Consider the following 12,766-nt stretch of genomic DNA (forward strand, 5'->3'; position numbering starts at 1 on the left):
GGATTGGATGGAGAAAAGGGCAAGCTACAGCCAAGGAAGAGAAGCTGAAAGGCTATAAGGCCTTTCCTCTGGCTCGCCTTAGTAATTATCTCTTGTTTGCAGAGCTTCCATTAATTGGAATGCATTTCCTAATGAAATTAGGCTGGCAGCCAGTATTCAAGTCTTTTTACTGCTAGGGAAAATTTGTTCTTTGAACAACTCAGCCATTGATTTTTATTTGTGTTTTCATTAATCATGAGACTGTTATGTGCCAAAAATTCCACGCTCCATCATATTGCCTTGGACAGTCTGAGTTGTTGGATTTATTCCCTTGCTCCCGTGTCTCAAAAGTAGAGTTCTATAGCAGTGCCCCATTTGTAGCTACTTTGTTGTGTGGTTTCCACACATCCCCCTTTTTCTTTTTAAACAGTTTGCCTTCCTTTTAACTACCTGTCTGTTGGGACAGCAAAGACATCAAACATCCTAAATTTAAAAAAAAAAAAAAAAGGGTTTAAAAAATTGGTTTCAGTGACTTTTGTATTGTGGGATTTCTGAATTTAAAAGAATTCTCAGACTTTCTTTGTTTATGGGTAGCACAGGAACTTTATCAGTTCAGAAGAGTACATTTTTGATGAAAGACCTTTGACAAAGTGAGACTGGCAACAATTTACTGGAAGGTGTGAAAACCCTTTTCAAACCTCTTTGAACTGTACTTTGTTTCTTTCTTTGAAGAAAGGTGGGACTGACAACAAGAATTACAGCAGTTTTTGGATGCAGAGCCTTTACTCTTGCAGCCAGGTCAGGCCTAGGTATTGCTGCTGTGTGTGAACAGCCTTGTCAATCTTACTGGAGAGGATATGGTTTGATATATGGACAGTATCTGCATGGTACCTTATTTGTCAAGCTGAATTTCTTCCAAGAATTAATCTTTCTGCTACATCCTCACTACACGATAAATATCTGTACTGATCATCCTCCACAGCAAATATGCATCTTATAAAATGCATGCAGCCATTTTACAACAGGCTTTAAGTAATTGATCTGCTGATCTTTTTTTCATTCAGCACATGGGAAGAACAGTGAGCAATGCTAAAGATTAGATGAAGAGAAAATGATTTGAGTTACCTCCAGCTCAGAATGATCAAAAACATGAGACTGGCTTTAAAATTAGTTTTTGAAAAGCAATCTGCTTAAGGTTCATCTTAGTTTCTTTGATGTCTGAGACTTAAATGAATGCATGCAATTTACCTTTACAGATTTGTCTCAAGACATGCTAGCATAAATGGTTGTGAATGAAATCTTAATCACCCATCATCTACAGCAACTGGAAATAGGGACAAAATTGGTATTGTAGGACCTATTGCTGAAAAAAGAAGAGAAAAAACGAGTAAGACTCTGCACTTTTTAGGACTTTTTAGGACTGCCATTTATTCAGCAGTGACATTTTTTCTTTAACTTACTTCAGCTTCAAACTGTGTGTGTGTGTATTAGACTGTATGCATACAAAAAACCTCACACAATTGGTGTTACTTTAAGAAAAATAATTTCCTTAGGTTTAGTTAAATTCTTTCTCCTTGTGATTCAAGTAGGTTTATTTCCTATCCAGAAAGTAAATAGTGCAGTAGTAGTAATCTTCAAGAGACTGGGTGTTACTGTGAGAAGTTACACTGAGAAATTATGCTGAGAACACCTTAATACCTTGTGTATTATGGATGGTGTGAACAATTTAGTGGTGTTGCAACACATACCCATGGTGCGAAGGTCAGCCAGAGTCCCTCAGCTGCCAAGCTGGGGCTGTAGGCTCTGTGCAACTCTGACAAAGCTGTGAGTACAGGGGATGTTCTTCAAGAAGGACTAATGGACTGGTGTAATGGGATGATCAGTTGGAACAGTTCACGAAGAGAGGCAACCCTAAGTTCCAAAGAAAAATGTTTCTGCAAGTATTGGAACAAACTAAAAAAGCTTTAAGTACATCTTTCACTGGAAAATGATAAGGGAAAAGTGGAGTACTGTGGAGGGTGGTCTCGTAAAGGGAGATAAAGAAAGGCACTTAGATTTGCATCAGGTTGTAACTGTTCTCTAAAGACACGCAATAGAAATTTTCCCTCTTTAGCTGTATGGATAACTCCTGGTAATCACTTTGAAACAATGTTATTATCAGATACCAAGAGTACAGTATCAGAACTGCACCAGTTATTACAACACCGTGAGTGGGCTATCTGGTCATACATTTACATAAACATGGGTGGCATTTTGCAGCGCCTCTGGAGATGATCAAACTCTCCACTGCAATGCTCTCTAACAAATCCTAGCACTTCTGTGAATTTTTCAAATAAGTGTCTTAGTCAGGCAGTTCTTTAGTTATTGATTACTGACAAGATACCAGTCCTCAGCACACTTCCTATCTGTAATGAAGAAGATATTCCATGTATTTCTTCGTGTTATTAATTTCTTTCTGGTCTTGGGATGTTGTAGAAAATCTAGCAAGCTGTAGCTCATAGTTTTAGTCTTTTCCTGCAGGTTATAAAGCAAACAAACTGGCTGCCTCCATTCCTGAAATTGCAGCAACAAGACCAGAGAGTGACACAAGGTTTTCCTGGATTGTTTCCCTCTCCATCTACAGCTGTTACCTGACTTCTCTCCATTCACAATGAAATGACTTCAGAAAACAAGGTATTACAGATGCAGAAGGAAATAACTGTGGGAAGAACATGTAGTTCCTAGTGATGCTAGAAATATATTGCCACTGGGAAATGTGGTGGTTTGTGGTATTGAAATGATCAACTCTCTCTTTAGGCTCTGAAATTCCATGACTACTGATGTGTTTGTAAGAGCAGTTTCTGCTCTCTCTTCTGACAGCATTGTACCTATCTTCAATATGTTTTGCATAAATATGGGAGAGAAATACAGATGCACACAGCATGCAGGTGTCTGAAACTACATTGTGAGATTCAACTAGCATATGAACACAGTGCCAGAATGAGATCATATGTGGCTGCTGGAACATTCACTTTTCCCAGCAAAACGTTTATTTTATTTTTCACAATTCTTAATAAATGGAGAAAGGATGTAGATTTGTGTTTTGCCAGCCTGTCTTTCCCATGAGGTGTTTATCTTTTATAAATAAAACAAAATAAACCAAAAGACATTGTTTTGACACAGTGCCTGATTGTAAGAACATGAAGTTGCAGCTAAGAGGATTCAAGGCCAGGCTGTCCTGGGGAGGAGCAGCTGCCACTTTCTGTTGCAGAGCAGAGAACAAGAAAGCCCCAAGGCATTGTAGGGAATGGTGGGGGTCCTGTGGGATCATCTGCAGCAAAGGATCAGGCACACAGGGCTTGGCATCAAACTCAACTTTCCTTTCTGGGGACTCTGCTGATGCTGTTATGGCAAGTGACTCATCTCCTGGTTCTCCCAACCTGAGAGATATGCAGTTAATCTTTAAATAGTTGATAGTTCTTGCATCTCTTTCTTTTATGTGGTAAAGCCACTGCCTCTGCTTGCATTTCTTTCCCGCTGATGGTGGTTAAGGTGGGTGATGGCAGTGTGTTAGTCTGTATTTTGGTAAGAACATTAGTACAGACCCATCAGGGGAGCAGCAGCCTCCTCTGTGCTGGGGGAGAAAGTGTGACAACAGTGCTGGAAGAGTTCTGGGTTGAGCCTTGATGAATGGAAAATGGAGAGTTGAGAGCTGCCCCAGGACACCTACAAAGCATTATCTGTTACCTGGCTGGGCTGTTGGTATTGATTGGTGTCACAGGCAGTGGTTGCAAGCAATCTATCATTCATATGATCTCTGTAGGCTGACCAAAAATTGTGCACTGCACCATGACCATATATTTTCTTCACTTCTTACCACGGTGTCCAGCACAGCTGTGACTGGTGCCAAAGAGCTTGGGCATCTTCTAGGAACCAGGAGAAATATTTGAGAAATCAATTTGTATAGGTAAGCCTGGTCACACCTATCTTGTAAACCTAAAATATTTCGTACTATGGGAATTCTTTTCAAATCTTTCCAGGCTAGTGGTGTTTCCACTGGAGAAAAGACATGAAATGGAAATTCTCTTCCTTGAAGACAGTGGTTGGCTCCAGACTTCTCCAAGTAGTGCTCTCTGGAGAAAACAGCAGCTCTTTAGGTATTACTGAGAGCTGTAAGGTCTCTGCTGGACTGTTTCATGCTGCAGCTCTGTGCTGCCTGTCCATGTTACTCATAGTCCCTGTGACTGCCATCTCCCACACTGCACTGTGCTGTCCCACACACATATATGTGTGTCTGAGCAGCCACTGGGGCTCACAGACAGTGCAGCGTTTTGAAACTTTTCTGATCATCAAGCAGCAAAGGTTTTCAATGAAGTAAAGATGAGGTGAGGTCTAAATTTAATTTTGCACTGGAGAGCCCCTTTCCATTGCTGGAACCTTTGCATGCATAGGTTTCAGGCTATCCAGACAGTTGGTCCCTTTTCATTTTTTTGCTCTAATGTTTCAAGTTGTAATCATTTCAGAAGATGTGTTTTAATGCTTGCTCAGAGAATGCTTTGCAGGCCTCCAGGGAGTGTGTGTATGGACTCACAGATCTGGCTGGGGTAGACGCAGGAAGAATTCTGTGCAGCACAGAAATGTGGGAAGCCAGAAATGAGTTCAGACACACTTTTATAGTTTGTCTGAGTGTCTCCTGTGGGACAGGAGCCGAGGGTTTTCTAGGCTTATGCAAAAATTGTTTTGATGCTACAGCACAGAAGGGCTGAGTCTGCTGCCTGTGCTTGTGTGTGTGACATACACTAGCTGTGCCAGAGCCAATAGGCGCTGTTTTTTAAACCCTGCCATGAATAAAGAAATACTCTCTGAGGTTTTTTTGCAGTCTTGCACCAGGGAATTCCTACTCCTGTAACCTTTACTTTTTTTCTTGGAAGGAATTGGGTTAATGTGTGATGCTTTGTCATCAGGATTACATGCTGATACTACCTTGATAGCTTTCTCTTTTTCTTTTCCTGTGTTAGCTATGGGAGCTTTGTGTGGTTGATGTGTCCATCTTGTCCACTCATTTACTTCACCTCTCCCTTCACCACCCATTTTCTGCAGTGTAGGAAGGCTAAACTGTCCCAGGGCAGAGAGGACATGATGAAAGCAGCAGGAAGCAGGTTATAACTGGACTCTAGATGTTTTCTGGTGGTATTTTTGAAAGTGTTTCCTTTGGACTTCGTGGAATGCTGGATGATGGGAAAAACCACTGCCAAGGTTTTTCCTAGAGAGGAATGTTAAACTTCCTTTCTCCTTACAGGCCAGGCAGCAAGGATTTTGTACATGTGGAGTAGAACAAGACTGAGCAGTGTATAATTTTTCCTGTAATTCATTCATATGCAGGCCATTGAGAAGCAGAGTTATGTCTCTGAGGGATGTAGAATGAACAGGCTATGGTAGGAGCTATGCAGCTTCACTGATAATGATCCATGTCAGAAGTGTCCCTGTATTTCCCCTGGCTCAGTTAAGTCATGGGGTAATAAAACTGTTTCCTCTTGGCCCTTTTCCCCAGACAGCACACAAGTAAGGGCAGTGATTGCTTTGTGTCCTGCACCTCTCATCCTCAATTCTTTTTAATTTAATGGACTGAATTATACCTGAGCCTTCTTCTTCAGTAATCCTCCCTGAAATTCCAAGTCCTGCTGGTTTTTCTGTGGCAGGAAGAAAAGCACTGCTGTCCCACAGACCCACCTGCTCATGGCTTTGACAGGCTCTGTGCAGAGGAAAAGGATGGAGCTGCTCTTATTCCCACTTTATCATCTTGTGTCATCTGGTGGGAAAAAGCTCTGTGCTCCTACTTGGGAGAATCATGCAGGCACTTGAGCAGGGTCCACAATCCACATTACAGATCTCAGCCTGGCACTGTGTCTGCTGCTGGCAGGAGACCTCCCTGTTCAGTGGTGTGCATTGGAAATAACATAAATCCATGTGCAGCTATGCATGGATAAGCACCATGGCACCTCTCTCTGTAGGTAAACTGCTTATTTGTGAATTGTGTCAAGGAATGGTGAGTTGGAGGGGTGGTCCTGACACCAAAGTGTATCTTTTTTGGTGTCTGGGTAGTCTGAATGATACAGGGACTGGATGAGGAAGGGATAAGTGGTTTCCTTCTGGGGAGAGATGGGCACATTTAAGGAGATCTTGGCAATCTCTCTACTGGTTCTTCTGAGTTCTCTTTTAATGCCAGCACACCCACTAACCACACTCTCATTGACTCAAGCTTGTCATTAATTTTTTGTTAGACTAAATGTTCTTGGGATCTTATTTTAGAAAATACAGAGTGCTCATGGCCATAACTGCAGTCCATGAAGTTTTTGCTGTCAGCGTAATAGCAGAGAGGATGCTAAGTAGTCTCAAAAAATGAGGTGGGTGGTATCTCAACTGGGATATCCATAATCAAGGAGAACTTTTGACCTTACATGTCCTGTGCTGTGGATGTAAGCTATGATAATCCTATTTTGCCTGAAGTATTTTTACTGCTGCAATGTGCTCTATTGGAAGGGATAAGAACACTATTAATACTGCATTCACTGTAAAAGGATGTGGTAAATGGAAAACTGGTGCATACATGAGATGGCACACACTAGATACTGATTTCTCCAGGATCAGGAAAGAAACTAGAAAATGCAGCATATACTTACACAGAAATTGAATTTTCAAAGATGTGATATTATTCCCTGTTATGACCCTAATATGTCTTTTACCTTGACACTTTTATAAAACATGCGTGTGAAAGTATGTTTCAGGAAGAATTTTCATGTGGGGAAAAAAGGAAATATTAGAATTTAGTTGGCCATCCCGTCTATGTTGCAGTAGCCTTTGACCCTGACCTTCCCATTGATTAGGGCAGAGAAGAATCTTGTCTTGGAGTTTGTGGTCCCTCCTGCCAAGAACATTTCCTAGTTTGGCCTTAGCATGAAAGGCTGTGACAGAAAAGCATCATTTACCTTTGATTATTGCAAGAAACAAACCTGTAGTTGTTAAACTCATTGTGCCTTGGTTTGCTAGGCAGTCTTAAAGTGTAAACAGTTGTAAATATAAAGATATATTTTCATACAAGCATGGGCTTTTCCTGTAATTAGTGTGACCTTAATGGCAGTTGAGATGTGTTGAAGAGCAAACTACTGAATGATTAGTGTGGCATGAAAATCTCATGGATTTTGCTGGAGTAGGGGAAGAGCAGAGGACTTCTCCCCTCATATATGGAGTACAAAATCTGCCTGAGCACTGCTAATGTTCAGTGTGATTTTATTGTGTATTATCTGCTTTCTCTTCAGGTGTATTGAGTTTGAGCCACCACTTGAGATTGTGCCATTTCCTGCAGCAGGGTTTGCTGTTGTCCAGGAGCAGTGCAATGTTTCTGTCCCCTTGCACTCCCTCATCTCTTGGGTTCACTGCAGGGTGATGGATGTGTTCCTGCTGGACAGGCTGCTGGGGATTTGTGCCTCAGGGCTCTGTCACAGTAGTGCAGACAGGGATGGGATGATTTCACCCACCATGATGCTGTCCCTCAGTGTGTTGTGCCACTTCCTCTGTGTACTGGGCTGGGAACAGCAGCCCCCCTTGCTGCTTGGCTCAGAGGGAATCCCCAGGGCCTGGGACAGATCCCCACTCTCTGGTGGGCCTGGGGACCCGTGGCTGGCTCTTGTTGGTGGCAGCAGCACAGTAGCCAAGCCAGATGATGCATCTCTGTGTGTCAGGCCCCCTTCCCTGGAACAGTTTTGTTTTCTTCCTGAACCCCATAAGCCATCCAGCTCTCACAGACTTCTGTAAAAGACCACAAATCTTGGCCTTTGTTCAAAACTCCATCTAACTCAATAACTGAATGTCTTTGAAAAGTCTTGAGACTGAGAGCAGTATGCATCAGCACTTCTCTTAGGACTTGTTTTGTGACAAACTCCTTTGTTCCTTAAATGCAAGGTGAGGAAATAAGACCCAAAGTTTGATTTACTTATCAGTTCACTAATACCTGTATTTTTTGACTGATGCTACTGGCTACTGTATTTTGCACAGTGGCCAAGACAGAAACAAAATCAGCAGCATACCTGATTTCTGTGTATTTTTACTTGGGTTTACAATAGACTATGACATCAAAAAAGCAAATAGCTCTCTAATGGCTGCAATCAGTCTTGCCTGAATGTCACACTGACCTTACTGCTAGTGATGATATTGAGTCCTGTGACGTTTTGGTCAGAATTTGGCAAAGATTGTACTGATCAGTCCTTTCTCTTCTACAAATAGGTCTCCACTGTTGTAACTGGAGGAATAGAAAATGTTGTCTTCACTTTTAATAATTTGTCTATGGGAGAAGTGCTTTTTCTGTAAGTTCAGACTTATTACTGTATTGGTAATAAAAATGCAATTTTTGCCTACTGATGCTGTGTGTGCAATATATTTTTCCAGTGCTTCTGCCATCCTGGTCTGAATACTCTGGGGAAATTGTGACATACTTGTTCAAAAGCATGTGGGACTTAGAAATCTGTTTTCTGTTTTGTTATGTTTTGCTTGTGTGCTTCTTTTTTTTAGAAATATATGCTGAAGGTAGGCTGCAAACCAAATCTCTATTCTAACCAGTTACAAAGCAGGAAATTTTCTTTTCTAGTCAAAGCCCCCTCATCAAATGTGTATCTGAGATTTTTGGTCAAGCCTAATTGAAGCAGGGGCCAAAAGCTTGCATTGTGGTATTACTGTGACATTTGAAATATTAAAGCCTAATTTTCAAGGTAACCTAGATGTATATAATTTCTTATTTCTTATTGTCCCCTTGGCATTGCAGAACAGCCTTTTCTCTATATGCTTAAATCCCCAAATACATAATTTATTAGTATTTTCTGTTCTAGTTATGCAGGCGTGTATCTAATTTGTCTTAGTCTGGGTCCAACTTGTTTGCTTCCTGGGTTGTTTCCCTTTTGCTTTCCTCCCAGGGGTTCATAGCTGCATTTCCTACAGAAGCAGAAGACTGGAAAACCCTGTAATCCAGAAAAGCTGTGTTCTTTTTTCTTGTTGAAGTAGGCTTCAACACAATGAGCTTTTGGGCCACTTTCCAACAACATGAAAGGAAATTTCTGCTTTCATATAGTCTCCTATTTACCCTCTGGCTACTTTCCTCCCTCACTTCTCCCCTGAAAAGCTGGGTTAAATTGTGCTCCAATGCTTTTGAGTGAATTTCCAAATCACAAAAATATATATTCTTGCTGAAATAATATATTTTTTAATTTTAAATCCTTTTCTTGGCATTGCCAGATTACCATATGGAACAAGTTCTAATAACCAGCCAAGCTATAAATAAATTCAGCAAGAACATTAAGAGCAAAAAACAAAGAAATCCCTAATCTTCCAAACAGCCTGTCAGGCACCACTTCCATTCCACTTGGGAAAAGAAGAGTAGCTAGGAAGAACACATGTAACAAACATCTGCAATTGAAAGGACTGCTTTCAAAGTAATATATGTGAGATGGACTCTAGGAGATGTTTCCCCACCATGTCTCTGAAATCCTGTTTCTCTGACCTTGGACTGCCTCACTGTTCATAGAAGGGCCCAAACCAGAATTTCAGCAGCACATTGAAAATCCAGATACTTGTTGGTTGGCCTTGCTTGTGTTTTTTGGGCGGTGACCATGATTCCTCATTTTGTGTATCACTGACTAATTGCAGAGGCTCCAGAAAGCTGCATCATATCACACCTCAGCAATGCATGCATATGGTGACAAATTTTCCAGTGATGTTCAAAGTCTTGGGAATGTGGGGTTCTTATGCTGATACACACAGGCATTTGTTTATTTTAACTACCTCTCTGGAGCCCAAGAGTAAATGAGATGATGTTCCAGTGACTATATAATATATGTATAATATGCAAGGATTCTTTTCAAAGATAGCAGAATTAGAGCTGGAAATTGATCTTTGATTTAGAATCAAAACTTTTCAGACTTCTGCTACATCTTGACCCAATTCTAGCTGCATTGTTTGAATGTCTGTGTGAGCTGGCTCTGTCTGTTCTGCAGAAGTAACATGCTGAAAGGTTTTTCTTGTGCTCTTTGAGTGGAAAGCAAGGATTATTCTGAATCTTCAGAGAATCTGTATATGTGAGGTTTCATGGCAGTGTTACACCATCCTAAACCAGCTCTGAATAATCTGCTAGGATGCAGCTAAAAACCTGTTTGTCAGTAATAGCAGTAGATAAGTTGCAGGGTCAGAATTACCTGCTCTCTGGCGAGGCTGCTGCCAGTGATTCTGTGGAAATGGTGAAGGCTGCCAAAAAATAATGCATGAATGAACAGTTCAGAGGCCCAGCAGTTCACAGCAAACCATTGCTTTCTGTCCAGACAGCAGCAAGTTTAAAATAGCCAGTTCCCTTTTCCGCACATCATGGCACAATTCCAGAGGTTTTTAGGACTCTAGTGCTTCCAACAGGGTTTTTGTTAGAGTAAGTGTTTGTCATTTTCATCATTTTTGGAAAAAATGTCCATATTGCTGGAAAGGAATTTAGCTGAAAGCAGGGCCTTGTGCTTTTTTCCCCCCACTAGGCTAATACAAAGCCGCTGCTGCTGCATCTTCCTCTGAGCAGCCTCAGCAAAACACCCTTGGAAATAAGAATGACTCATCTTGATGGGGGTCTTCCTGTTGGGATATTGGAAATAACCACAGCTACTGCAGGGGACTTAAAGTACAGTAATTTGGATGATGGAACTTGAGGCAGTGCTGGGCGAGGAAAGGCTGCAATCAGAAAGCTGTCAGAGGCAGCAGAAAGGCCCTGGGGGAAAAGACAAGCAGAGTAATAAGATATGACCAGAATTTTTTTGCTGTTAACTTAAAATATTGTGGAAATAGAATATTGGCTCTCAGTTAAATCACACAGAGACTTGGAAAAGGGCTTTGAGAAGCACACAGGCATAGTGCAGGATTGCTGCAGTGACTGTGCCAAATACTGCAGCTAAGTGAAGGTCTTGAGCAGCCCTACAGCAGTGAGCACCCTGCAAAGCTCTCTTTGCCTGCTGTGTACAAAAGCCCTGTGCTTTGGGTGTGCTTGAGAGCCAGGTACATAACAGAACTGCTCTAGACAGTCAGCTTTAACTTCTTGCATTAAACCATCATCTGTTGCCTTCCTTTGCCTTGTCCCTATTGAGACAGAAGTGAACCCTTAAGGATTTTTTAACGGAAATATATTCCTATATACCCTGTAGCACATGAGAGGCAGATCTGTGCTCATGTTATGGTCATTGATTTATTGTTTGGGGTATTCATTCAGTCCATTTAAAGCTGCAACTGAGTATTCAGGACTATGCATATATATTTTGCTGTTTGGGGTTTTTTTTAATTGTTTGTTTGGTTTAATGTTGTTTTTTTTGTTTGTTTTTTTTTTTTCCTTACACAGAAAGCTGTTGGTAACTGGGGGAAGCTATGACTACAAAGAAATATTTTTGAGTAGAGGCCATTACATGAGCTCTCCCCTGCTTGTTTTCATGCCTTGTCCTACTGGATTGTCTTTCTTTCAATTTTTGCAGCAATTCCTGTTCTCCAGTTGCCTCCCTGTCCCTCTTTGTGGACTCTGAGCTGCAGAACCATGCCTGGTGAGAGAGCATGTGTGACAGACAGCACACCGGGCTGGAGACTATTAGGCGTCACCAGAACAATCTCTCAAACTTAATCTTGTGGTGAAAATCTTTGCAGAAGATACAAATATTCAACTGTTTGGTAATTTTCCAGGATAGAAACACAAAATTTTCCCAAGGTGGAAACATAAAATCCTGGCTTTTTTTTTGGCTTCTTGTTTGATCCATAGAAGAATTCACACCCTGGGAAAATGTTTTCTGTGTACATTGTAAAAGCACATTCCTGAATCATGGCACCAGGCTTGCTGAATGAATAGAATAGGTGGAATATTGTTGTGTGAAATAAATTAGACTTTTAAAAACATTGTGGTCTGTGCCTACAGGTCTCAGTGATGGGCTAGAAGAAGCTTGTGTCAGCTGTGTGTTGGGGGTGCTGCTGTCTCCCAGCAGGATGCCTCTGCTCAGGCTGTTCTGTTTCCATGTCTGGCAGTGCTTTGAGGAGTTGACCGGTGTCAAGGGGTGAGGAAATCTGCAAGTGGAGAGAAAATGCTTAAGTTTCAAAGTATATAATATGAACGTGCAAGATTCTGAAACAAACTTGTGCTGTAACACAAGGACCTTGTCTGTCTGGGGGCAAGAGCAGTTTTGGGATGCAGTAAGAGCCACAAAAATCAAACTGAATTTCCAGTGTGCTGTACACCAGGAATCAATTGCTGCTTCTGCTGTTAATATATGCAAAACATAATGAGTAGTACTACCATAATTAGTAATTTTCATTATAATTAATGTAGTTACAGTGTGAGTCTATTGAAAAAAAAATTTAAATAATGAAAAGGGATGACACAAACATTGTAACACAACAAAGCCCAGTGCAATGTAATTTGTCCTGTCCACAACAGAAATAATCAAGTCAGGCAACAAGTGCAGTTACATGCTCAAAAAGTTAAATACTGCATTATTCTTGTATACCAATCAAAAAATGATTGAGGAAACTCAGATATCACTCATAAAAAGTTTGAAAACTTGGCAAGTAAAAGATATAAGTGATGCTTCATAGTCAAACAATAGTTTATTTAGGTAAGATTTTCTGTCATTTTTAACTCATGTAAATACATGAGTTATGTATTTACATGTCTCATTCATGTCTCATTCAAAGAACTATTTGATTTCTGTCTAAAAATGTGGTTACTGCTCTTTAACCTGTAAATGATTCTGCATCA

The 12,766-nt window shown here is 40.9% G+C and overlaps 1 long non-coding RNA gene across 7 annotated transcripts in view; it reads left to right on the forward strand.

Moving 5' to 3' along the window:
• Positions 1-12,766, forward strand: part of LOC135445204 (uncharacterized) — a 305,400-nt gene that overhangs the window by 18,062 nt on the left and 274,572 nt on the right. For 6 of the 7 annotated variants that reach the window (XR_010439482.1, XR_010439483.1, XR_010439477.1 and 3 more), the window contains exon 2: positions 11,930-12,065. The exons of the other annotated variant lie outside the window; for it this stretch is intronic. This is a non-coding gene — a long non-coding RNA (uncharacterized LOC135445204). The remainder of the gene's footprint in view (positions 1-11,929; positions 12,066-12,766) is intronic. 7 annotated transcript variants of the gene reach the window in all.

Source organism: Zonotrichia leucophrys, chromosome 1, assembly GCF_028769735.1.
Source record: "Zonotrichia leucophrys gambelii isolate GWCS_2022_RI chromosome 1, RI_Zleu_2.0, whole genome shotgun sequence".
NCBI lineage: Eukaryota > Metazoa > Chordata > Aves > Passeriformes > Passerellidae > Zonotrichia > Zonotrichia leucophrys.